We start from the raw sequence: 22791 nt of genomic DNA on the forward strand, positions 1-22791 counted from the left end.
TCTGATGAACCCCTAGGGCAGTGAGGAGGGAAGGAGCCAGGTGGGGAGGGACTCCCGTTTAGGGGGTGCTGACATGCTTGGCCAACTTGATTTGGAGTGAGAGCCAGAATTCATCTTTATATTGCCAAGAACGGTTTGCAAGAGTAGACGAAAAAAAAAAAACTAACCCAGGGTGGAAAAAAAAATCAGACCAGTAAGACTGGTGGAGAAGGAGCATGAGGGAACTTTCTGGAATAATGGTAATACTCTATACCTTGATAGGGGGTTCGGTTACACAGGTGTATAAATGTGTCAAAATTGATTGAATGGTACACCCAGAGATTTGTGCCTTTCTGTGCAGAATTCACCCTCCACTTAAAAAAAAGACCCTAAACAAACACTGCATTCTAGTTAATGAACATATAGTAAAGAATTTAGGAGTAGCGTGAACTAATGAAATGTACTACTTTGAAATGTACCAAAATAGGAAGTAGATTTATGGATGGGTGGAGACATGGAGAAGTGGGTTCATATGTGTAAACAAATACAGCACAAGTGAATTGTATAAGCTTGGTGGCACCAATTCACTGTAAGATTCTCTCAACCTATGTTTAGAAATTTTTCATCTAAAACATGGGAGGAGGTGGGAAGTGACCTACAAGAAAATCTTTTCTCAGAGCCTTAATACCTACACATCCTTGGGCTCACATAGTCACAGCCCTGGCACAAGACAAATCTGATTATTTTGTAATTATACAGTGCCCCAATAATGGCACCCTGAATTTCCAGGAAAAACCTTTCGCTGGATGGATGGGTAGACACTCTCTCCCGAACTCTGACCACAGTGTTTCAGACAGAACAGTTTGCATACATTAACCGATCGCTGTTACACAGTAGTCCTTCATCAAGCGCAAGAATTAAATTCTTGAAAGCCCCGGGGCGCCTGGGTGGCTCAGTCGGTTGAGCGTCCGACTTCGGCTCAGGTCATGATCTCGCGGTCCGTGAGTTCGAGCCCCGCGTCGGGCTCTGTGCTGACCGCTCAGAGCCTGGAGCCTGTTTCAGATTCTGTGTCTCCCTCTCTCTCTGACCCTCCCCCGTTCATGCTCTGTCTCTCTCTGTTTCAAATATGAATAAACGTTAAAAAAAATTTTTTTTAAATAAATAAATAAATTCTTGAAAGCCCCATGGGATGTGAATTGAAGAACTGAAGATTCTATTAGGACTATAGTGCCGGAAGACAAAGGTTCCAAAAGAATCCAAAAATTAAAAAAAAAAAAAAAAATGTTCCTAAATATTTTTCACAGCAAAGTAACTACACAATTTAAATTTTTAAATGTTTCGCAGTAATCATTAGCACCACAAAATTAAATATTTGCCATCCCTTTCTCAAGGCCATGGTGTCCCCAGCTCCGCCCTATTAGCATTTCAGGTCCCATCATTCTTACGGGGGTGGGGGCTGTCTTGTGCATATCTAGCCAAATACCGGGACTTCTCGCTTCAGTGGTGACAACCAAACATGTCTCCAGACATTCCCAAACATCCCCAGGGGAGAAACCGCCCCTGGTTGAGCTCCCGGGCACCACATCCTTGTCCTGGGCTGCTTTTCTCAGCATTTCAATGAGATGCTTGCAGATGCGTTTGCTTTGTTCTGAGTGAGTCCCGTACCAACAGGCACATACCCCGCATCCAGTCCATCCCCCGACTGTCCAGTGCTGTCTGGTTTTATGGTTCCAGATTGTTCTGCCCGGCTCCAGAAGAAACATGGGAACCTTGCAGCTTGAGACAGAAAAAGCTTTCATCAAACTTTATCTAAATAATGTGCTCAGATCTCTGTTCTGATGCCTTTAACTCCCCACCTCCTTCTCCCCCCCTACACACACACACACACACACACACACACACACACACACACGGGTGTAAAGACTCCCTTGCAGACTACATCATGCCAAAGTCCCCCTCCTGAACCTCTCTCTCCTGCTCTGCCTCTGGCATGACGTCTCTTTTCTAGTCCCTAAAACAAGTCTCCTAACTTTTTCTAATTATCCCCAGCTTGAGTGACTCACAATTCTGGGTTTTCATCATTTCAGCAAGATGTGCAAAAGCAAACCTAGACATATGAGAACTTTGGGGAAAGACGTCGACGCTAGGGGGAAGGTGACCCAACATTCTGCATTCGATCTAAGGTTTATAGCTACCAAAGTTGGCGTGACTACTCATGCTGCCCGTGTGGGGGCACAGGGACCTTCCTGGGTTCTCCTTTGCCACCCTGTGCAGTGCATGGTCACTCCCAGTATTGGCAGGAGAATCCTAGGACTCCTGCTCTGACGTAGGAGGGGTTATAACTTTTTCAGGGGAGACTGCATCTCCAACAAGGATGTGACCGTGCAGGAAATTTCCCTTAAATGGCAACTTTGAGGTCCCTCTGGATGTTGCCCTAACCAGAAATGCCCTTTGGGTCGAAGTGCCATGATGGCTTCCAGACCCCCCGTGCGGTATCTTCTGCCCAGACTCCAAGTGAGATGGTGTCACTGACTGTTTGCTGGTAGGAGGAGTGAATCTTTTCCTAACCCTTCCATCTCCGTGTCTAAGTCTCAATGCCCTGCTGGGTCTGGACTGACAAGATTCAGCTCCACTGACTTCTTAGAAACACGAGATAGAAATAGCCAAATTAGGGGCGCCTGGGTGGCTCAGTCGGTTGAGCGTCTGACTTCTCAGGTCATGATCTCGCAGTTCGTGAGTTCGAGCCCCGCGTGGGGTTCTGGGCCGACAGCTCAGAGCCTGCTGCTTCGGATTCTGTGTCTCCCTCTCTCTCTGTCCCTCCCGCCCCTCGCACTCTGTCTCTCTCTCAAAAATAAATAAACATTAAAAAAAAAAGAAAGAAAGAAATGCCCAAATCAGCCAGGCCCTCAGGGACAGGAAACAGTGACCTCCCACATCCTTGGAGAAGCACCTCTCTTATCCACCGTCCATGTCACATGGCACTGCATCACCCAGACCCCAGTACCTGCCTCTTCCCCATCAGACTGCAAGCTCCGTGAGAGCTGGAATGTAGATCGATCACCGCTGATCTCCGAGCACTGATCACAGTACCTGGAACACAGCAGATGCTTGATAAGCACTTCATGAGTAGAAAGGAGGAGAAGCCCAGTTTCAAGCATGTCAGGATTTTACAATTCCCGAGCTACTGCCAGAAGAACCGGGCAAAGGGAGGTAAGAATGAGTTTGCACATTTGGTAAAAGAATCCGCGCTCTAAGAAAGAGGTTTGCCCTACTGGTTTCCCATCCTGGACAAAACTGACAGATCTTTCTGGTACTCTGACATTTGGTTTCTGGGCCTGTGTTTGTTTAACCACAGATCAATGAAAGTCGCGATGACTGGCTTCTCTCCACACCATCCTCACAGCTTCTGGGAGTTCCAAGGCAGAGCTAGAGCCGGGGAGGCTGGGGGGAGACCCCAACGTCCCACGGTTTTCCAAGCCGTGTACTCACCCACCCTGTTCATGCGCTGAGTCACCAAAACCCAACTGCCAAACTGGGGGGCGCTGTGGGTTCAGGCAGTCTGGAGCTGAGGAAGGATTTTATTTCTTGTATTTTCTCCATTCCTGTCTAAGTAAGCGAATCACACCTTTGACTGTCAGCCAATCCCCTGACAATCAGTCAGTAGACGCAGAGTAATTGTCAAGGGGCGTGGCCTGTGATCGAGGACACACTGACTGTAACTTCTACATGGCCTGATTCAAGACCTCTTTTGCAAGCTATGCTCCCTTTAAATACGGAAAAACAGAAATGGGAGTCGAATTGGTGAAGCAACTTTGGCAAACAGTTGGGCAGCATCCCTTAGAATTTTAAATGATCTTACCCTATAACCTAGTATTCTAGTTCTCCCTCGGAAAACACATGTGTGAATAAGCTAATGAGTAATAAAGCGTGCACAAGGATGTTAACTGAAAACCTGGAAATGAACAAAATGCCCAACAAGAGGTGAAGGGCAAAATGAGCTGATAGAGCCATACTAAATAATATTTGTTGCACACAGCAGTTGGGAGTGCAGTTAACTTGTTTGTACTAGCATGAGGAGGTCTCTAAGACATGTTAGGTCTTTAAAAAATGAATATAAATAACACAGTAGGAGCCCATTTGCTTAAAGCGTACATCCGTGTGTGTGTGTGTGTGTGCGCACACACACAAAAACACACTACACAACCTAAATCTTTTCTATAAATACAACCACCCTAGAATGTAAATCGATCGGGAAATGTGTGGAAAGGTCCACATCTGTCTACTGACCATGGTTACCTTACGGTTGAAGTCAGAGAAGGAGAGAGAGGAGCAGAGAGGCCGAGGGGGCTGAGCAGGACAGAGTACGGTCTGATGTGTAATATTTTAGCTTTTACAAGAAGATAATATTCATGTGCACCTTGAAAATGTAACAAATCCAAAAATGGGCCGGGGGGACTACACCTCTCCATCTCTGCAGGGGAAGGAAGGCTATTAAATGGAAATCCCAGGAAATAGCAGCTCTTACAATTAGCACAATGTCCTGAATGTGGGCAGGACTTGCACGGCTGAATTAATGCACTGACAATGCTCCCAATGCAAAAATGTAAACCCTTCGCCTTGAGAATTCTTCACCAGGAAGGGCTCTTCTGTATTAGGCAGAAAGTTGGACTAGATCCCCTTTAGTGTTAGATGCCTAGAATGCAGTGTCATCATCCAGTGTGTGATGACAACAGGTACAATGTACTGAACATCGACGTTTGCCCAGCACAGCCTGGGCACCTCACATGCCGTGTCTCAGCCAGTTCTAATCCCGGAGGTTTGTAGAGTTATTTCCACCCTACAAGTGAGGAAACCAAGTTCGTAACAAGCAGTGAGCTGAGGTATGGAGCCAGATGTGCTTTATTTCAAAGCCCATTCTTTTAACCCCGATGCCGCAGAGTGCACGAGAATTCGGGGGCTCTGCTCCCTGGAAGAGGGTTAGGGGTTTTTGGAGGGGCCCTTTCTAAAATGTTTCCCAAAAGTTTGGAATAGGCCTATAGCTTCTTGGGGACCATGGAATAGTTTCTCTGTGTCCAATAAAATGAAGTTGCCTCTATAGAACATTTTTCTGGATACGGCATTCCTCAAATTCTGTCCCAGGAGCTGTGTGATAATGAAGTTTCATTGTCATTTGAAAGAGGTCGATGGAAAAGGGAAAGGAGTCCCAGGTGGGACAGATCTGAATGGTGTAGCAGAGGAAATGCTGTCCCCATGAACACAAGCAGCTGGGTGTCTGGACGCACCATAAAATTTTATTGTGAAATGCGCAGATGATGGGCCCAGCTGCAAAGCATCAGGAGGGTTTATCGTGATCTCCCAGTGCATTCTGGGCGTGCTCCCCTTTGACACTATTTTTGTGGGCTGAACCTAACTGAGATGAAGACATCAAAATTACTTCAAGGTGCCGTCCTGCTGGGAGGCACTCCATGGGCTTCCCTCTCTAAAGCTCATCATACCATTTGTCATGACCAGCAGCGACAACAAGAAGTATTAAGCATTAACCTGAGAAGACGACGGGACCTGGAGTTTAGGAAACCTTTGTGGGTTATATGCTTATCTGACAGACGTCATCAGTTACCAAGCCTACTGTGAGACCTGTGGCCCTATTGGCCACACTTTGTCACTGACCAAGATCACCAAATCATGCTATACAACTACACGCTTGTGTTTCAGGGAATGAGATCATCTACAACCTAAAACTAGTTTGACTCTGTCCACTCACCCCATAACGCCTTACAAGCAGTTCTGTCCTTGGTAAAAATCCCTCCTTCTAAGTAAGGCTTTGCCTTTTCCCTTAAAGACCATGATATCCTCCATCAGGCTTTCCCCTATGAACCATAGGACACAAAAAGTGTTTGGGATGACTATTTTCTCTCTCACAAGGATAGTACATAATTAGTTCTATTTCAGCCGCACTGGAAAGAAGTTGGATCATTACATAAAATGGATGCCTTCCACATCACGGCAGAATTCTCTTACTGAACCCCCGTTGAGAAGGGCTTAGGAAGGCCTCCGGAGTCATACAGCATAAGATTAAGTCATAGAATCTCATGAGGAAAGGGCTTCATACAAGGGATCCAGTTCAACAACCCCATGTATATATATATATATATATATATATATATATATATATATATATTTGCATATTTATCTTTGAGAGACAGAGGCAGAGAGTGAGAAGGAGAGACAGAGAGAGACAGGGAGACAGAATCCCAAGCAGGCTCCACGCTGTCAGCGCACAGCCCGACGGCGGGCTCGAAATCACAAACTGTGAGACCGTGACCTGAGCAGAAACCAAGAACAGGACACTTAACCGACTGAGCCACCCAAGTGCCCCAAACAATGTCCCCTTTTTCGTACGTGAATTCTCAGTGATACCCTGAAAAGTAGTCAGTTAGTCTCTGCCCGAACAGCTCAGCCATCAGAGGCAGCGAACTCCAGGAAGAAGAGTGCTCACTGCTAGAAGCTTTTCCTCTGGACGAGGTAGGAAGGGACCAGATGATAGGGATGCTCGAAAGCTACATGAAGACACGGGGACTGCATCTTGCAAGTGGTGGCAAACCATCAATCCCCAGCTCTCTGCCGGGCCAGAGCAACCCCACGTTTGTTCCCCTCTGATTCTGCCAAAGCCCGTTATGTTACTGCAGGGAGGGGCACCCACAGAACTGTCGACAAGTTTAGAAATCTGATGCGGGGCCAGCAGGTAGATGCTATCAACAGGTAACACCATCCATCTCACTCGAGGAGATTTACTTGGCCGGGCAGACAGTGCCTCGAGGAATGCTATCTCTACCCATAAACCTACCACGATTCCCCTGCCTCCTTGGAGAACTTGAAAATACCCCGTCCTGATGTCTTATCTTGTTTTCTCACATCAGGCCCGGGCTGAGGTTTCAGGTGTCAGGCTGCAGCCAGAAGGGAGATTTATGGTCCTGTTATCAGGGCTAGACAGCAAGAGGCTGTGGTCACACGGTGGGGAAACAATAGCCGGGCGGGGAGGGCCACGAGGAGGGCTGCTGGTCAGCACCTGGAATCACCTGTGCCCACACGGTCCCCGGGGGCAGGTGGACTGGGCTGGGGGTTGGAAATAGAAATGTCCCATGGGTGCTGGGAAAACAGCTCCCTCCACGCGAGCGCTCTGAGTGCAGTCACTTACCGGCTCGGGTGGTTATTGCCTATGGCTAAATCCACTGTCACATATTTCAGAGGTGCTAAATCATTCCAGCAATGTATAAAATAGAAAGCCTATCACAGCTGCTCAGGACTGAGGAGGTCATGATAAATGGACAGTGAGTGAGAGGACCCTTGGGGGCTGACGCAGGCCCATGTTCAAGCCATAGAAGAGGCGTCCTGTTGACTTATGCCATATGACAGCTGGTCTGCCCCCACCCTCCAAGGACAAAAATGAGAGGTTGCAAGCCAACTTCTACTTCTCAGGCAGGGGCAAGAGGGGTAGGCAGGAACAAACCTCATTATTATAGCAGCCCCGGGTTTTCTCAGTCAGCCATTTACCTTTGTGAGACCTCCCATCTCCATTTCTAACAAAGCTCCTCAACTAAATAGATATACACCAACATATAATATGTAACACATTTTTTACATTCTCTCTATACAGATATAGATTAGATTAGATTATAGATACGCATTGTGGATTATAAATATGTATGTATTACAGATATAGATTATAATTATATAGATATGTTATCTATATCTCATATCTATGAGATATATATATCTATATATCTATAATATATATTATACGTCATATCTATAATACATTATCTCTATATGTAATCTAGATGGCATTTGATAAATGCCACAAAATATAGTACGATGAGCTAACTGCTTCCCCATCCCGAACCGTACCCTCGTGTTGCTGGACCCTGAACACACAATCCCTGCCACTGTCCGCCGTGATGCTATGAGTGGGGTACGCCAGGAGAGAAGCTCTCCCACAGCTCTCTCCCAGCCTTCGGGTGTGTGCAGAAAAGGTGAGAGCAGACTTCAGTCAACCTCAGGGAAATCCCAATGCTAAGCAACATCCAACTCTTCCCGCCTTCCACTCAGGCTGCCAGCGGAGAATTTAGATTTGCCAAAGAGATTCTTTTCCAGGCATTAGGCTAAAGTCACCACTTATTCCCCATGGTCTGCCACACGGATATTGTCGCCTGCTGAGTCAGGGCCCTGGGCTGAACCTGAGCAGGTGACCCCAGAGGAAATGGCTGTACTGTGCCCAGGAGCAGCTGTCTCCTTCAGAGCCCTGCTCAAAGCCCAGCCTCTCCAGAGACTCTTCCCTGGTTTACCCTGAGTAATTAAGCAGAGACTGGACCACATACAACAAATATTTACCGAGTGCGCATTACATGGAGGGCACGATGTCAAGGGGCCACTGCAGTACTGTTAATTCAGCATACATTTATTTGGAAGCTTTTGTTGGTGAAGAGTGGAGGGCAGGGGTGCCTGGGTGGCTCAATCCGTAAAGCGTCCGACTCTTGGTTTCGGCACAGGTCATGTTCTTGTGGTTCTGTGAGTTTGAGCCCCGCATCGGGCTCCGTGTTGACAATGTGAAGCCTGCTTGGGAGTCTCTGTCCCCCTCTCTCTCTGCTCCTCTCCCGCTCACGCTGTCTCTGTCTCTCTCGAAAGAAATAAATAAACGTAAAAAAAAAAAAAAAAGAGTGGAGCGTAATGGATTCAAGAATGAGCTCTGAGCCATCCTGCCCGGTTCATATCCTGAGTCAGCATCCTTTTGGATATTTTTAAATTAAATGAGTTAATACATTCAAAATGATCAAAACCATGCCCAACACAAAAATAAGCACTCAATATATATTAACCGTTATTATGTTTACACAGTGGCGACGCCCTGGGGATGGAAAGATCAGTAAATTATTCTGCAGCCACCAAAGAAAATGGAACCAACGGGGGCAGAACATTTCAACACAGTGGTGTTTCCCAACCAGTCAGCCGTGGCACACGGATATACCCAAAGCATTTCCCAACTATACTGCCAAACGGTAAACAATGCTTGAAAGGAATGTTTGCCACCCTGTATACAGCTGGGTTCCTCAGCTAAATCACTGAGTTGAGTGAGGAGACAATATTGCCTGGAGCAGGGGGTAATGCCAATCTTCCACCAAAGAAAACTCGCACCTTACGAGAAAATGTAAAAAATGCAAGAATGTGCCACTGGGTCACAGGTATTTCTAGCTGAGCAACGAAAGTACTCGGGGATATTTTTATCTGCTAATAACACGATACCCAACTAAAGTGGGTAACACGTAAGAACATTTATTACGTTGCAGGACAAGAAGTCTCGAGGAAGGTGGTACAAAGTTGGTCCAGCAACTCAATTACATCATTAAATCCCAGACTCCTCCATCTCTCCAATCATCAGACCAAAGCCCATCAACTTAGTCCTTAGGTATCTATCCCCTAGGATGCAAAACGATTACCAGAGTTCCAGTCGTCACAGGTAGACATGATGATGTACAGCAAAGAATTTCCAGTGGGTCTCCTTTCTTAGAGTTGCATGTTCCTCCAGGCCCATTGCCAACGTTGAATCACATGGCCCTACCCTAGCAGCCAAAGAGTCTGGGAACGCAAGTGCCTGGCTTCTTTGGCGTCCGTAATGGAAGATGAGCTATACCAGAAAAGTGCGTCACTATGAATGCCTGCACAGAGAGTAAGTGAATCATCCAGAAACCGTGGATGTTTATTCAGACATTGTGAGTTTTTGTTGCGCTTGTGCTATAGTAGTAATTGTGTACTAATTATTACTAACTTGTTGAGTGTGGCTTTAAAACACGTAATCCTTTCAAGCGCATAGCCAAATACTCTAGTATTTCAAAAGGTACCGCAAACACGGACAGGCGAGCCCTAGTTCAGTACGTGCCAGTAAATGTAGTCAAGGAAATGAAATGCTAGAGAAGAGACTGGAAAATCAGCCAGGAGATGCATACATATTCACATACTCATTCATTTTTTAATTAATTTTTGAACATCTGCTGTGTGCCTGGCACCATTTTATAGCGGCGAATAAGACGAAGTCCCTGACTTCATGGAATTTAAGTCTATTGGGTGTGACCCCGTGGCCTTTAGTCCCCAAGACCCAAAGATTCTATTATCATCCTAGGTTTATAGGAGTTTGTTGTTGTTGTGTTTTTTTGTCTGTAAATGTTCTTGCACTTGTCGAAGTGTGTCTTGTTTCCCTCCGGACCTCCCACCTCACAAAATAAGAAACACAGGGCTTCCATTAATTCTGCGCCCCGTGAAAGGAAAGGCTCTTCACCTTTCTTACATTGGCAAATTGGCAGAGTCCCAAAGGGCAGACCGATGCATTTACCCCAGCTTTGTTGCCCGGAAGCCACACAGCCGTGGGCAAGTCACTTGGGGATCCGGTTTTCTCATCTGAAAGTGGGAAAGGTAATAGCCTGTATTGCTACATAACGCTTTAATGACGCGGATCCTCGGTACAAAGCTTAGACAAAATCGGCCCGCAACGGCTGGCGCGTCGCAGGCACTCCGTGTCCGGGAAGCTCGAAGCGGTCTTTGCTGCCATCTGACCTTCTAATCTCGTTTGCCACTTGTCAAATGAAGCCAGCCCTCTGCAGCAGGTGGCCAGGCCAGTCAATTAGTGCCTACAGATGGCACGGTGATCTGCTAATTGCTGCGAGGCTTCCAAAATCTAAATCGGTGTGGTGGCCCAGCTGCCAGGGACATCAAGTTTTCCTCTCTCCCGCCCCTGCCCTCAGCCCTGCTCCTGAGCATTCCAGCGAAAACTCGAATTCTCTGGAGACAGTCAGCAGTTTGTGCTGTTAAAAATAAGTCGTTTGGACCCTGACTGGCCACGTATGAGGACCAAGGAGGCACTTAGTGCCATCTTTGATTTCTTTATGCCCACCCCCATACAAAAATGGTTCTTAATCTATGGGAATTTTGACAATTCTCTCATGGCTCAGCTCTTCAGCTGTCACTCGGGCTATTCCCTGACTGAGCACGAGGTGAACAGGGGACCTGAGAAGAGACAAGCAATCGCGAGAAACCAGCAAACTCAATTATTTATTCAAGTGGCACAGCAGGGTGTATGCTCACTGACATGAATTAACGAATTTTCTAGAAAATTAGCTGAGTAGGGGCACCTGGGTGGCTCAGTAGGTTTAAACGTCCGACTTTGGTTCAGGTCATGATCTCATGGTCTGTGGGTTCGAGCCCCACCTAGGGCTCTGCGCTGACGGCTCAGAGCCTGGAGCCTGCTTCGGATTCTGTGTCTCCCTCTCTTGGTCTACCCCTCCCCCGCTTGCGCTCTGTCTCTCTCTTTCTCGCAGAAATAAACAAACATTTAAAAAGAATTTTTTTTAAGAAGAATCAAAATTAGCTGAGTGTATCTACATATATAAATATACGCTGTATTTTTTTTCCAAATACATAATCAACTCCGTTTCCTAGCAACTCAAACAACCATCTGCTTTTTTTTTGAGCTCTCTCATCACAGATGTCCTTCCTGAGTCTTAAACCACGGCATGGGCCAGGGCTTCCTGCTAGGAAGTATGGGTAGTTTGCCATTTGTGGGGGAAAGGCCCCAGCACATATTTTCTCGTTGCCATTCTAAAAACATGACATGTTACCCATACATCAAAGCATCGGTGTGTCCCTGGAACCTCTACAATAGGCCCGAGATATGGTTGGTTGAATGTAATGGAAAATAGTGGAGAAGTGGAGCAGGGACAGAGAGGAAACAGATGGAGAGAGAGAGAGCTCCCCTCCTACACCCCGAAAGGACATACGTCTATGGAGCTGTGTCTTTTTTTTTTTAATTTTTTTTATGTTTATTTAATTTTGAAAGAGAGAGAGACAGAGCACGAGCAGGGGAGGGGCAGGAGAGAGAGAGAGAGACAGACAGACAGACAGAATCTGAAGCAAGCTCCAGGCTCCGAGCTGTCAGCACAGAGCCCGACGCGGGGCTCGAACTCATGGACCGTGAGATCATGACCTGAGCTGAAGTCAGACGCTTAAAGGACTGAGCCACCCAGGCGCCCCTGGAGCTGTGTCTTCTTAAATAAGAAAAGCAGGAGAAAGAATTTGAGAAGAGGCCAAGCAAAAAGGGGCCCCATTCTTCCTATTGTCATTCAGGACCAGCATGGATAAGACAAAGCTCCCTTGGAAGTGATAATGCCAAATTCAAGGCAAAATTCAGAAGCCAACTGCAGTCAGCTCAGGCTGCCAAAACGAAATAGCACAGACTGGGGGGCTTAAACAACAGAAGGAGGCTGAAATTCCAAGGTCAAGATACCAGACAATTTGGTTCCTGATGTGGGCTCTCTTCCTGTGCACACAGATGTCTGCCTTCTCGCTGGGTCCTCACCTGGCCCGGAAAGAGAGAGAGAGGATCCTGATTCTATTGGGTCAGGACCCCGCCCTGATGACCTTATTGAGCCTTAATCACCTCCCGATAAACCCTATCTCCAGAAACAGTCATTTATGGAGCGAGGGCTTCGACACATGAATTTTGGGACACAATTCTGTCCGTAGCCCTGTTAAAAACCTTGCCCTTTCTGAAGGCCCCTCACTGTACCCTGGGTGCAGCCATCCTGAGCACGTACTGGGTGCTTCAAGACACAGTGACCCAGGGGCCTCCAACTCACTACAAATCCTCAACTCAACCCAACTCGAGTTCTACCCTCCCCTGTGGTCATAGGCATGTAAAAAGTCCTTTATCAGTATTAAAACTTAGGGGCGCCTGGGTGGCTCAGCCGGTTAAGCGGCCAACTTCAGCTCAGGTCTTGATCTCGCGGTTTGTGGGTTCGAGCCCCACGTCGGGCTCTGTGCTGACAGCTCGGAGCCTGGAGCCTGCTTGGGATTCTGTGTCTCCCTCCCTCTCTCTCTACTCCTCCCCCGCTCGTGCTCTGTCTCTCTCTTCCTCTCAAAAATGAATAAACATTAAGAAATTTTTTTAATTTTTTTTAAATATTCAAGTTTATATTTGAAAAGCATTGCTGCTTGGTCAAAGGATTCCTCAGATGACATATGCTACGTGAACTGTTAAGAGAGGCAGGAGTATCTGGGTAGGAAGGGCTTGGGATTTCTGCCCACTGGAAAGTTGTTAGAAATGAAGGTAAAGAGGAACTAAACTCATGGCACAGGACGACGGTAGATGGACTTTAAGTTGTACCACACTTGCCTCTGTTACTAAAACAAGGCGACATGCTGGTCGTCATTAATATTATTCTTAGCGTTGTCTCATAAATCTCCATTTTTCTCATTTAAAGAGAAACATACGGTATATTACATACATAATTTTACACCTCTAAAGATGACCCTGCTCCAAGGCATGGAGAGGAAAAGGCTAAGGCTCTGTCTTCCTCTCAGATTCCACCTACATTCTATTTAATTCAGCCAATATTTAGGAAGCAAAAGATTATCCTCGACACTGGCAAAGCTGAGGGTCAGGAAGGGTGATCCTACCACACCCAAGGCCTTTCGCTCTCTCCCCCCTAGTCTGTAGGTCCTGGGGCCGTGCCTGGGCAGAAGCATGGAACCGGACCAGTGCATGCAAAGGACCCTCCACCCATCTTGGTCTGGAGCGAGAATAGGGCACAGCTCCCACACCCACAGAAAAGTCAGACCGAGGAAACAATGGCGGCGACGTCTCAGAAGAGCCCCAAGGTGTTCCCCCATGCCCAGGTCATTCGCCTCATTTCCTTCCCCTCCTCTCCTGGCTTCCTTCTCTCCCTGTCCTGATTTGCTTCTCACTTGACTGTGCCCAAAAGGGCTTGTGTGCGCTTCTTGGAGATCGACAACGCACATCGGTGAAAAGTCTCGCAATTAAAAGAAAACTTATTCAACCCAGTGTTTCCCACATGCATTTCTTTCCCATGGCAGTGCGCAGCCCCACGGGTGACTTCTAAGTGTTGCCGACCAGCTTTCAAATACTCACTGAGCTGCTTTCATTATAACCCTTAAGATGATAGTGTTTGCTTTCAGTTCTCTCCCACCTCCTAGGCACGTCTCCTCACTTTCGGCAGACCATCCTCACCCCTTCTCTGCACCTTACGACCTTAGATTCAGATCTTCTTCACGACCCTCAGACACAGAGGACCGCCAAACAAAACCTGTACCTGCCAAACAAACCTGTGACACCAAACAAAACCTATACTTTCCAAACAAAACCTGATGCTCTAGGCTGGAATTTCCAACTGGGAACTCTAAGGAACACTTACCATCAAGAAAATATTAAAGAGAGAAAACTCACGATTAAATATGTTTACATATTAAATTCCCCCTTTGGTATTTATAAGACACATTACTGAAGGCTCTGAGAAGTCTTGTATTAGAGAAACTTATCTAACCTCCCTTTCCCAAATGCATTTGGCCGCACTGCCCCTTTTTAATAACACCTAACAAAGAAAGAATCACCAGTCCACAGAATACCCTTTGAGAAACTCTGCTGAAGCCCAGTTTTCTCCTCTGAACCGCTCCTGTGCCATCAAATCCCCCCTGTTTGCTGTCTCATTCTGTCAGAATGGTTGGAATAGTTGAGCTAATAATGGCTCATTGAGTTAAGAACAGCAGCACACTATTCGGTACTGGTTGCTACTCCACAAAATACTCTGGGAAAAAAAAATCATTTTACAGATGAAGAAACTGAGCCCTAAAGAAGGGAAGGAACTTTCTCAAGTCTTGCCCAAGCAGGAGGTAGCAAGCTGAGAGCTAAATCCAAGCCTCTGTGATGATTCCTTTTAAACTGGCCACTCTTGTCAATCAGGGGTTAATAGGCTCACTTTCCAGAGCTGTTTACATTTTAAAGTCAAAGAGAAGAAATACTTTAATCCCAGAAGAATGAAGTGAATCCCTACTGACAGGGATCACGGAAGACTTTGAGGAAGCCAAGGAGGCTGGTCTTCCTTCATTCAGACCACAGCCCTCTCTCCCCGTGGGTGCAAGGAAAGTTTTGCCTGCTTGGGCAAGGAACCCTTCCACCCTCCTCCAAACTAAGGTTGTAAGGTTCTGCAAATAGCCATGTATTTGCGTGGAGGCACAGCGCAGGAGTGGGGCTAGCTAAGAATAAGTTGGGGGGCGGGGGAGCACCTGGGTGGCTCAGTCCGTTAAGCGTCCAACTTCGGCTCACGTCATGATCTCGCAGTTCCTGGGTTCGGGCCCCGCGTCGGGCTCTGTGCTGACAGCTCAGAGCCTGGAACCTGCTTCAGCTTCTGTGTCTCCCTCTCTCTCTGCCCCTCCCCGGCTCACGCTCCGCCTCTCAAAAATAAACATTAAAAAATTTTTTTAAGAATAACTTGGAATACTCTGATTTGTGCGGCCCACTGACTCTTCCATCTGTTAATAGCTTGGGTCGTGGTCTTATTCTAAGGGGGCCAAACTGAAACTGACTGCCCATCACACGTGAGTTTTTGCCGACAAAAGGGACGGGTCCATGAAACGCTGGCCGTATGATGCTGAACGTGGTGCCTTTCAAAACCAAGTGGTTCGCTAGATATTTTCTGAAGACGATAATCCTGAGGAAATCAGTACCCGTTTCAGCACATATTTGCTCCCAATGGCCGGCAAACTCCCCCCAAGTCCTCAAATCAGAATTTGGGGTGCACTTCCGTTGAAGAGATTTTTCAGGAGGCATCCCTTCTAATGTATTCTGATTTCAAACGCGTGGCCTGTGATGATCACGGAGTCCGCGGTGAAGCAGCAGAGGAATTTACTGGAGCCACCCGATGGCCATCTCATTAGGCTCCAGTCCAGTTCTGTTTGTACTTCTCCATCACCTTTATTTGTTTAAGAGGCCTGACAAGGCAAACACTCCTGATGCGATGTTTACATTGCAGCTTTCACTGGAGCTTATTAAACTCATCGTTACTTCATATAAGCTGCAGATATGTGGCTAGGGCCAGTTAGTGTTGACAGTAAGTAACAGACACCCTGTCACAAGGTAACATGTTTATACACTCCATTGGATGCCTGGTGGATTTTGTCCCTGTAAAACTATCACAGATAATGAAGCTACTATCAGATAAGTGACTATAATAAATGGCTACAATTAGGTCTCTGGTTGATGAGAACACTTGGTGGTCTCTCCAGCTTGACTTAGACAAATCCCAGGCCACAAAAAAAAAAAAAAGTGGGGGAAGGGGATCAAAAATCAAAGGCAAATGAGATTGATTTAATGGAACACGATTTGATTTCGAAAGGAGCAAGAGTTAGAAGAAATCCAGTTTTCATCTTTGCTCCCTCCCTCCTGACCCTCCTTCCCTTACCCTTTGTCTATTGTAAAGAAAGAAAGAAAGAAAGAAAGAAAGAAAGAAAGAAAGAAAGAAAGAAGAAGGAGGGAGGAAGGAGGGAAGAAAGAAAGAAAGAAAGAAAGAAAGAGAAAAAGGAAAGGAGGAAGGAAGGAAGAGAGAGAAAGAAAGAAAGAAAGAGAGGAAGGAAGGAAGAAAGAAAGAAGGAAAATTCTGGAATCAGGTTCTTCTGAAGTTCTAAAGCACTCTGCATGCCTCCTCCCCAAATGTCCCAAGGATATCTAGACTGGAAGAAAACACCACTATGCCTCTAAACTTGGGGAAGCTTCTCCAGAAGAAAGAGCCCATCTGGGGCAGTTACTGCACCCAGAAGAAAAACCGGAGAAGAGAATAAATCCCCCAAAGGGTCTTGGCATGAACTTCAATATCGCTCTACGGTCAAGGCTCCATCCATCCATCCTTGGGGCGGCTCGCAAGGCGCGACTATAATCACTCCTTTAAAGGGTTTTTGTTACACCAGGCAGGCTCTCATTACATGCCTGCGAAATAATAGCACACAATTTAAGTGCTCTGATGAAAAGGTCTTTAAAAGACATTTATTTTCTTGTACGGAATAGTCATTTCCAGGATGGCTTGTAGGTTTACAGTGAGCTCTATATATAGATGTATAACCTGAGAATGTGCTGGAAGCAGGTGTGTAGGGCCCTTTTAAAGGACTTAGAAGATGACACCAGCCAAGTGGAAACGGATTGGCAGTCAAATGCACTGTGGGCGCTGCACAATTAGTTTTCTTCTGTGACAACAATTTTGTTTACATCGCATCGCGCCCGCTTGCCCCAGAGGTCTCCCGACCGTCCTCTGCCATTGTCCCTTCACGCACCTCCTCCTCCCCACCCCCATTCTCCTACCCCTCCCTGCCTCCCTGAATCACGGCCACGTTTTAGAATTTGGCTAGAGGAGAAATGCTTTTCTGAAGCAGTGTGTTTACTCTGGGGGGTTCTATTTTCCTTTGATTTAATATTCCTAATAATAGTTTCAGGGGAAATTACCGTTCATGGTAGAGTGATTCCCCCCAGGAATAAATGCTCCGGGAGGTGGGGATGGGGAGGGGGTGATTGATGGGGCTTTTTGTATATCCCTGTTGCCAGAAGACCTCATAAACTCAGGAAAGCTGTCCAGGCATCAGTCTGTTTACCTTTTCACGACTTTAAAGGTGATTTATTTGACCTTTGAAAACTGGGATCATACTTCTTCCTGAAAACAGTGCACATTTCAGCATAAACGGTGACAGTCAAGATGGTAAGGTCTCCAGTTTGAGGTCCTTTATCACTATTTTTCTCATTCTAATCTGAATGGGAAACGTCTGCTGGGGTCTCGGTACAAGCATATTTGAGGAACGTTGTCTAAATACATGGAGATAAGTGTGCGTTTATGTACCATACGTACGTACAGTTCTCATAACGGTTTTTAACACTAGTTAGAAACGCCCCGGGTATCAGGGACACAAGAGGTAGCACGGGTAAAGAAAAGCCTTGGGATTCCAGATAGGACCTGAGCTTTCACTGGCTGGTCGTTACCCTAGTCGTATAATTTAGCACCTTGCAAGCGAGAACTCTGGAGCCGAACCACCGGCACGGGACGCCCAGCTCTATCACTTAGTATATAATGTTGGCGAAGACACGTGACTTCTCCACGCCTTGACGCCGTTATCTGTAAAGTGGAACAATTACAGTGTCTATACCTCACAAGCTTGCTGTGAAAATTAGAATAAATTGAAGCACGTAGATTGCTTACAATAACGCCTGGCATATGGAAAACAATAAATGTTAGTTACTATGACTCTCTGGAAAGGGGGGTAAATAATTATCCCTACAACAATACATGCAGCCATTAGGAGCAGACAATAGACAGTGCATATTAAGCCCTTCGTACAAGGCGACATGCTCTACAAATGCCACTCACCCCTCGGACGGAAAACAACTCATGAAGATCGTTTAAGTCCCTCGAAGCGGCGCTGCGACTACAGACATTTTCCTAACTTTCTTTTACTCAAACGCCGAAGCAATATGGCAGGCTCTTTGTAGCTTCGTTTTACATGCGAAGAGACAGAAGGGGTAAACAATGAATGACTTACTCAAGGTCGCACAGCTCTTCACACAGCTCTTCGCACAGCATGTGCATAGAATGCACGTGCAATCTATGTGCATTCTGATTAAAATTCTATAGTATTACAATGTGGGGTATTCGCTGACCAGTAAGGGATGAAACAATAGCTACTGGTTCTTTGGGTTTGGGGGGCCCACTTCCCCAAAGCGACCAGTTTCGCCTTCAGAGGGACCCAACCAGCAGTGGAAACGGTGCGTAGAACAGAGTGAACGTCATTAGCAAGGTCAGTCTTTCTCTGAGATTTAACAATCAAGAGAGGAAATGAGGAAAATCGTCCAATGGCACAGACCGGATCGGGGGAATTGCTTTACCAACTGGACTCTTGGTTTTACTTCTAAGGAACATTAGAAAGGACATTTGGTATCAGTAAGATTTCTATTTTAAAACGTTTTTTATGTCGGGGCGCCTGGGTGGCTCAGTCGGTTGGGCGTCCGATTTCGGCTCAGGTCATGATCTCATGGTCCGTGGGTTCGAGCCCCGCGTCGGGCTCTGGGCTGACGGCTCGGAGCCCGGAGCCCGCTTCGGATTCTGTGTCTCCCTCTCTCTCTGGCCCTCCCCCGTTCATGCTCGGTCTCTCTCTGTCTCAAAAATAAGTAAACATTAAAAAAAAAATTTATAAATAAATAAATAAATAAAACGTTTTATGTCTCTTTAGAACCCAATCCGTCAATAGAAGAGTGAGCACTGCAACGCGAATCCATTCTGTTAAAATAAAATTGAGTTCATTCCCACTGATGACTTTGCAAGCTTTCCCCACAAGTGCCAGCAGGAGAGGACGGGGATCCTTGAGTGCAGGGGGGACATTTACATTGCTACACATTTTGCAAGGCCAGTTCAAGTTGGGGGTACAGTGATTTTTTTAAAGCTCCCGGGAGCCCCACAGGTGCTAAGTGAGGGCTCGGGACACAACCTAGAAAGCCCCACTCAATGGGCAGAGGGCACAAGCCTTCTGAAGAATCAGGAGACAAGTCCTTGGGACAACAGAAACGGGCCCTGGAGGTGACATTGGTAACAACAAATGTGCCTGCCCCTAGAAACCAGCTAGAAGGCCGTCTGCTCTGGGAGAAGACCCACCTGTTCCCACACTTCCAGGGCCTCAACAGCAGAAACTGCTCCGTGACCATGCGCGTCCCCTTGTCCCAATACCCCGCCCTCCTCTGCACCTGTCAGAAACCTGAGCATTGACAGACGCGGCGACCCGGTGCCCATCCCTGACCCTGCACATGCTCGGCTCAAACCCCCACGAACCCAGGAGGACTCTGGAGGTACCCACCATCTTCTCTGACGACAGCCCATAATTTATGAGCCACTGCATTTCTCTTCAGGACGTGACGACTGCATGTGTTCTAAGGGGAGAGCTGAAGAGCCATTAATCTTCACCCTGGCAGGGAAGAAACTGATGGTAATTTAATTTAACTGGATGGGTGAGGTAGATATAAAAGACCACAAGGTAAAAATGACAAGATTATTAACTGCGCCCAACGCTGTCTGTTTAGCAAGCTGCCTCCGTACGTGGAAGAGGGTTGGTTAACGTGGACCAAGGTTCAAGCAAGGTTTACAGAGGGGAGGTTCTGGCAGATGTGGGTAATGGCAAGGCTCCACATTTCCAGGGAGAACGCAAAGGACTTTTGTGGTTAGAAGAGGAACTTGGGCTCCAACCAGATTAGCAAGCAGGCTAAAGTTTAAAAGGTCAGGGCACACTCAGAAATATTTCTCTCCCACACCCGCAAAAAGGAAACGGTTGAACTTAATCACCAGCGTCCCCCTTCAAGCCCTCCCCTGACCAACCTTTCATTCCAGCTAACTCAATTTTTCCTCCTGTCCAAGTTGTTTTTAGAGGCTGAGCGACAGCTCTTTGCCATCAGGGAGCAAGTCTTTCGGCCACCACCGTCCTGAGTCTCCGGAAGGAGCACCTGCCTCAGGCTCTCCCTGGGAGCTTTCTACTCACCAGCCCACGCCCAGGAGAGAAAGCAGCCAGGAGAGAGATAGGAAGTCGACTTTGTGGCGTCCACCATGGATTCCCTCCGTGGGACACTTCCTAGGGTATCTGTCTCCCCCACATCAACGTCAAGTAAAAGCATTGCCCCCAAGGGCAGACCACTTTCAGAGAGGAGAGCCTTCACTTTCCCAGCTCCTGGTGTGGCTCAGGACTTGGTGAGCAGAAATGTGACAGCAAGCTTCCGGGTGCTTCTCAGTGTCCCAGCTTTGTGCCTGGATCCCAGCTCTCTCAAGGCCCCGGCCCCTCGCCCCACTTCCAGGTCCAGATTGACCAGGCCAAAGTACAGATCTGCGGAATCACACAGGTTGTCCCAAACAAGGGCAGTGTTTGCACTGAGAAGCCAATAGGTATTCAATGCCTTATGGTTTGCAAAGCATTCATGGAAGATGATGGGCACGTAGCCCTGGATGTGGGCAGAGCGAGTATTCATTCCCCACTTTACAGATGAGAAAGCTGAGATTCAGAGAGGTCAGGTTTACCAAAGCCATAAAAAGCAGGGCACACATTAGAAAGCTTCTCTTGGTACTTACTTTAGTATATATTATATGCATACATATAAGCATGTATTTTAATATATATTTGTGTATGTATATATTTGTATAAATTAATATCCTTCTATGGCAGACACTATCGCTCACGTCCCCAAATGTCACTGTTGCCTCTTTTCTTATTTATAGAACCAGGATTTTGTTCAGTGCGGGCCACAGATGCATTAGACCCCAGCAACGGACCGGGCTTCTGATTTAAGCACCGGACCAGCTTCTTCTCTAAACATTGGTCCCCAGAAATGGATCCGATTCAGCTTCTGGTTTCTGACCCATGAGGTTTCTGGAAAGCTTTTCCTTCCTGGTAAGAGGGAGGCACCACAAGGGGAAGCGCTCTTGTCCCACTTTGCCCATTCCCCCTGCTATGGAACACGGACGGGTGAGGGGGGCAACATGCTTAAGAGCAGCTGCAGCTTTTTTGCAACAATGAGGAAGAAGGCCAAGGACATCAAAGAGATGACGACGCAGAGCTTTGATATCATTAAGCTACTAAACTACCCTCGGTAAATGCAGAGCATCGCACTCCTAGTTTAAGCCATTTTTAGTTGAGTATTTTGTTTACCAGAGCTAAAAGCGTTCCCTGCTAATATGCTCCCGGACCAGATGATGAGAAAGTCAAGGACAGAGGCCATATTTATGTTTGAGCCCCCTTTGGAATCTAGTCCAGAAATAGCCACTTAACAAATGTTTGCTAGAAGAAAGAAAAGAGCGTTCTCCTAACAGATATATCTTGGTGTGATGAACATAACAAAACCAATGAAGTTAAACTTAAATCTTTACTTGTTGGCAACCGCATGGTCTTACATTCCAATTGCTCTTGGCACCGCCATTATTCTGCCTCCTTTCCCAGAATCCTTCTCACCATCTCCATACACTTCGACAACTAAAAACATGTTTCTTCATAAGACTGAACAAGTCAATAATACATTTTTGCAGTGAAGGTATTTTTCTTATTTAAAAATAGAATCACCCATGGGGCTCCCGGGTGGCTCAGTCAGTTAAGCATCTGACTTCGGCTCAGGTCATGATGTCACAGTTCACAGGTTCGAGCCCCACATGGGCTCTGTGCTGACAGCTCAGAGCCTGGACCATGCTTTGAATTCTGTGTCTCCCTCTCTCTGCCCCTCCTCCGCTCAGGATCTCCTTCTCTCTCTCTCTCTCTCTCTCTCGCTCAAAAATAAATAAAAACATTTTTTAAAATTTTTTTACATTTTTTAAAATGTAAAAAGAATAAAAATGGAATCACTTAAAGGTGACATTTCAAGTCAATGAGGAAAACAAATGATGAAGCAAATCTAATAATTATTTGAAAAAAACAAAATAAAAATATTTCTGGTACACCAGAATTTTGGTACACGCCAAAATAAATTTCAGATGAACGACAATCCACTATATTACAAGGTAAATAATAATTGAATCCATAATAATATCTAAAGGCATACTGAAAAGGGTGCCTGGGTGGCTCAGTTGGTTGAACATCCGACTTCTGCTCAGGTCATGATCATGGTTCGTGGGTTCAAGCCCTGGGTTAGGCTCTGTGCTGACAGCTGAGAGTCTGGACCCTGCTTCAGATTCTGTGTCTCCCTCTGTCTGCCCCTTCACCGTTTGCCGCTTGCACACAAAAAAAAACAATACTTAAAGGCATACTGATAAACATTTATATAATGTCACCTTTGGGCGAACGTCGTAAGACAGAAACCATGAAAGAAAAACAATTAAATGCTGGACTCTATAAAAATTAACATTTTCTGAACCTAAGAAAACCACCATAAACAAAATTGAGAAATAACACTGGAAAAAATATTTGCATACAAAGAGTTAA

At 46.4% G+C, this 22791-nt stretch overlaps 1 long non-coding RNA gene across 6 annotated transcripts in view; it reads right to left on the reverse strand.

The window, feature by feature from the left end:
- Window positions 1–20658, reverse strand: part of LOC147572465 (uncharacterized) — a 68963-nt gene extending 48305 nt beyond the window's left edge. For 5 of the 6 annotated variants that reach the window (XR_015246385.1, XR_015246386.1, XR_015246382.1 and 2 more), the window contains exons 1-3: window positions 20374–20658; window positions 19699–19806; window positions 18222–18343 (exon numbers count right to left, since the gene is read on the reverse strand). This is a non-coding gene — a long non-coding RNA (uncharacterized LOC147572465). The remainder of the gene's footprint in view (window positions 1–18221; window positions 18344–19698; window positions 19807–20373) is intronic. The other variant, XR_015246381.1, reaches the window with a different exon arrangement.
- Between the last annotated feature and the right edge of the window lie 2133 nt (window positions 20659–22791).

This window comes from Puma concolor, chromosome E4 (genome assembly GCF_028749965.1).
Source record: "Puma concolor isolate L17-30 chromosome E4, mPumCon1.1.hap2, whole genome shotgun sequence".
Taxonomy (NCBI): domain Eukaryota; kingdom Metazoa; phylum Chordata; class Mammalia; order Carnivora; family Felidae; genus Puma; species Puma concolor.